The following is a 4,877-nucleotide window of genomic DNA, read 5'->3' on the forward strand; positions in this document are numbered from 1 at the left end:
TATAAATAAAAGCTGAAAAAGCTGGTCTGTCTGTTTTTATTTTAGTCCAGTTTGTCTTTAACATCTATCTCAATATGTTTTATTTCGCGTGTCTTTTTATTTCGCAAGTTTGTCAGATCAGTCTTCATAGATCAGTCTTATTAGGGACAAAAACAACTGGAAGAATTAACCAAGATCCATAAGGTCAGCACTGGTGAGCTTGTGGTACCAGTCATACACAGATAGAGAATTACAGCCTACAGCATCGACGAAATGGATGGTGACGCTATCTCCGACTTCCTCGAACTGGAGGACATGAAGGAGGAGGACCCGACCGTCCCGGGTTAACACTCCAGGCCTTCAAGTGGGGCAGAAGTCATCTGCCCGGGGGACAGTGACCTGTACGATGTGTACAGACGGGCGGCTTTAAAGCTGAATATCCCCTGGCCTGCAGTGCAGGATTCAGAAGGAGCAGAACGGGACCTGATTGACGGTAAAAGGCTTCCACCAGCTTCACCACCAGCAAAGCAACTTTTACTGGCCGTTCCTGCTTGAATGAGAGAAATGAGCTTCTGGTCCAGCCCATTTAAGAGCAAGCTTCCCGCCAAGTGCTTCTCTAAGCTGGAGATACAGGGCATGGGTGAGCTGGGGCTGGCCGAACCCTCAGCAGTAGAGTCTTCAGTGGCTTACCACCTCCACCCTAATCGCAGATCGGTTTCAGCATCTCCAAATATCTCGCTCCCAGGTAAAATGGACCGCCTCACAGCCTCCATTTACCAAAGGATGTACAGATATACGGGTCAGTCAGTGTGCTCACTTAAAGTGGTTACACTGCTGTCTGCGTACCAAGGTGAAATCCTGGAGGAGATGGGGCATCAACTGGACTCGGGGACACCTAACCCCAGTCTATGGGATGAGATCTGCGTGGTGAACAATCTCATCTTACGCACCTCTGGTGGTGCTGTTCAAGGTTGTGGTTGTGTCATGGGTCTGGCTGTCTCTGGGGAAAGAGGCCTATGGTTAAACCTGTCAGGCCTGAGTGATTCCCAGAAGGCCGAGATCATGGATGCGGCCTATGACCCGACGATAGGTCTATTTGGTCCCTCCTTGGAGAAGATGAGTCAGATGAGTACCCTTTAGAAAACAGGAGGGAGATGCTTTTAACCTTTATTTGCCTCGCAAGCCCAGCCAAACCCCCCCATTCGGGATTCAGCTCATGTCCTGAAAGACGAAATAGCATCCCTGTTAGAGAAAAAAGCGATCAGAGTAGTACTGGACGAGAAGGTTCGTCAGGGTTTCTACTTTTCTCATTCCAAAGAAAGACAGCGTATCACTACGCCCCATACTGGACCTGCGTATGTTAAACAGACACTTACGCAGATATACATTCAGGATGCTCACACACAAAGCACTGTGCCGCTCCATCCGTCCGGTTGGACCTTTACGACGCCTATTTTCAGATCTCCATTTACCCCCCACACCGAAAGTTTATCAGGTTCGCTTATCAGAGCGCTGCCTACAAGTTTCAGAACATCCCGTTTGGGCTGTCATTAACCCCGTTTGTGTGTGTGTGTGTGGAAGGGTCGTTGTCCCCTCTGAGGACGTGCGAGATACAAATATTTTCTTACATAGACGATTATCTAATCTGTTCTCGATCAAGGGAGCAGGCAGTCAGCTAATCCCTAGCAGTGATGAATCACCTCATCAACCTCGGGTTAAGGATAAATCAAGCTAAAAGTCGCCTGATTCCCGTGCAATGCACGGAGTATTTGGGTCTCAAAATAAACTCCCTCTCTTATCGTATCACATTATCAGAGGGGAGAATCCTGTCATTCACTCAGTGCATGACACGTTTTCAGTTGAGAAACGTTGTTACATTCAGACTGTGCCTGTGGCTCCTCGGTCTTATGGCATCCGTGATTTCAGAGGTCCATCTGGGGCTTCTGATGATGAGGGACTTTCAGCGGTGGGTCACCTCACTGCGACTCTCTTCCCGCCGTCATTTGTGTCGCAGAGTAAAAGTGGTTTCGATCTTTTATCCAAAGGGAACCCTCTCTATGGATAATGGAAGCTGCATCCACAGGTGGTGGAGCAGATCTGGCAGAGATACGGACAGCTGCCGTAGATCTCTTCGCCTCATGGGAAAACGCTCATTGCCTGCTGTTTTTCTCCCTGTCAGACCCATACGCTCCACTGGGTATGGACGCGCTGGTGCACCCATGGCCAGACGTGTTGCTTTATGCTTTCCCTCCTCTCAGCCTGATATCCCCAACTCTAGTCAGAGTGAGGGAACAGGGGCTGTCTTTGATTCTGGTGGCTATCTGGTGGCACTCTGGGCTTTGCCCATGAAAGGTGGAATTTAAATGCAACAGGCCTCCCCCCAGAGGTAATCGACACCATACAGAATGCTAGGGCTCCTTCTACTTGCTATCTTTACAGTGGTAAATGGCAAATGTTTGAGGAATGGTGTGAGGAAAAATAGACCATTCCTTTTCAGTGTTCAGTGGTGGATGTGCTCCGCTTTCTGCAGAGCTTGTAGGAGAAGGGTAAGGCTTTTTCAACAATTAAGGTTTATTTAGCCGCAATCTCTGCTTGTCAGGTAGGGTTTGGTGATAAACCTGTGTGGAAGCACCCCTTAGTGTGTCGTTTCATGAGAGGGGCATGAGGTAAGTTACCAGTTTCTAAGCCTCTGGTGCCATTATGGGATCTCAGTCTGGTGCTGGATGCCCTTTGTCATCATCCCTTTGAACCTTTGGAGGGTGTTGGCTTAAAGTTCCTTTCATTGAAAACTGCCCTGCTTTTAGCGTTGACCACGGCTAAGAGGGTGAGTGAGTTGCATGCACTTTCAGTCAGTCCCGCCTGTTTACAGTGGGCACCCGGGCTCTCTAAGGTGTGCTTGAGACCCAACCCTGCTTTTGTGCTGAAGGTGTTGGAGTCTGCATACAGGTGTTCGATGGTGGAATTGCTGGCATTTCGTCCACCCCCTTTCTCTTCAGCGGAAGAGCAGAAGCTTCATTGCTTATGTCCAGTGAGAGCTTTAAGAGCTTATGTGGACAGGGCAGCCTGTCTCAGAAGAGCTGACCATCTGTATCCTGGGCTACTGCTCATAAGGGCAAACCTGTCTCCCGCCAAAGATTAACACACTGGATTGTGGAGGCCATATCTCTGGCATATAGGTGCCTCTCTCAAGGAGCTGGGTTCTAGAGCCCATGCTACATGTGGAAGTGAGCTTATTTCAAGCCGGTACAACTCTGCCTCCTACACCTGCCTGTGAGGTGATATTCCATGTCCCCATTCGAGCACCTGCAGATCGGGTCACTGAGGCTTTTGCCTCTCACTACTGTGCTGCCATATCCTCTCTTTACCTGTCCCTCATTCCCCCTGCAGGTGGTGGGCCCACTGGTGGATGGGCTTGCGTTTGTCTTTTCGGGCTGGGCCTGGCCTGGTCCCTCGAGGGAGAACCCGACCATCAAGCACTTGCCAAATTACTTTAGACCTGGCTACAGGATGGGAGCGCTGGTTCCACCATATCAGGCAATGGGCTTTTTTGAAGGAGACCTATCAAGATTCCCTGGCTTGTGGGACTCCTAAGGCAGCAAGGAGGTATTGTGAGGTCAAATGTGCCACTGCCTGGGCAGTCGCAGAGGCAAAAACTCAGAACTGTTAGGAGCTTGGAGAGTCCATGGACTATCGGTTGGCCTCAAAGCGATACTGGCAAACTGTCCTGTGTCTCCTTTCCCCTGATGACCAAGAAAGAGGCAATCATTGGACCCTTGATGACCGTGAAAGAGGCATTGGACAGTCAAAGAGATACCTTGAGGATCTCCTCAATCTGGCTGACACACAGATATAGGATTCAGGAGATGCTCAGAGTAGTCGCTTCTTCTCCATATTTGGAGGAGTCAGCTGAGGTGGCTCAGGCAGCTTCTTCAGAGCCCCCTGAACCCTTTCTTCTGAAGTCTTCCAGGCACATCCCTCTGGGAGGAGGCCCTGGGGAATTGCAAATAAATGTTTCCCCCCTCTGGAGAACAAAATGGTGTGAATCGTTTTCAAGTGTTCTTCTTTCTATCATAAGAGAATGCTACCATTGAGCTTCCACACTACAAGTACCTTGGAATCCCACAAGCAAATGGCAACCTCGAAGAGGTAACAAGGAAAGCAGCTCCGGCCAAATACCTCCAACAAGTAAGGCAGGTCCTAAGGAGCCAGCTCAATGGCAAGAATAAGACTCAGGCAATGAATAGCTATGCTCTGCCAGTAATCACATACGAGCCGCAGGTGTGGGCAACCCGCCCCTCTGTCAAAGGCAGTCACCTGCAAGGAGAGAGGAGAGGGAAGAGCCAGCAGAACTGCACCAAGTCCTGACATATGTATATATATATATATATATATATATATATATATATATATATATATATATATATACAAAAAAATTAAAGGAAAACTTTGTAATCAGGTCAGGTAAGTAGCAGAGAGGGTTATTAATCAGTTTCAGCTGCTTTGGTGTTAATGAAATTAATAACAGGTGCACTAGAGTGGCAACAACGAGACAACCATCAAAACAGGAATGGTTTTCCAGGTGTAGGGCCACTGACATTTTTCCCCTCCTCATCTTTTCACTCTTTTTGACCAGTTTTGCATTTGGCTAGGGTCACTGTCACTACTGTTAGCATGAGCGGCTACGTGGACCCGACAGAGGTTGCACAGGCGGTCCAACTCCTCCAGGATGGCACATCAATCAGTGCCCTTGCCAGAAGGTTTGCTGTGTCTCCCAGCACAATCTCAAGAGCATGGAGGAGATTCCAGGAGACAGGCAGTTACTCTAGGAGAGCTGTACAGGGCTGTAAAAGGTCTACAACCCATCAGCAGGACCGCTATCTGCTCCTTGGTGCAAGGAG

This window comes from Cyprinodon tularosa, unplaced genomic scaffold (genome assembly GCF_016077235.1).
Source record: "Cyprinodon tularosa strain WSP-4 unplaced genomic scaffold, ASM1607723v1 ctg264, whole genome shotgun sequence".
Classification (NCBI taxonomy): domain Eukaryota; kingdom Metazoa; phylum Chordata; class Actinopteri; order Cyprinodontiformes; family Cyprinodontidae; genus Cyprinodon; species Cyprinodon tularosa.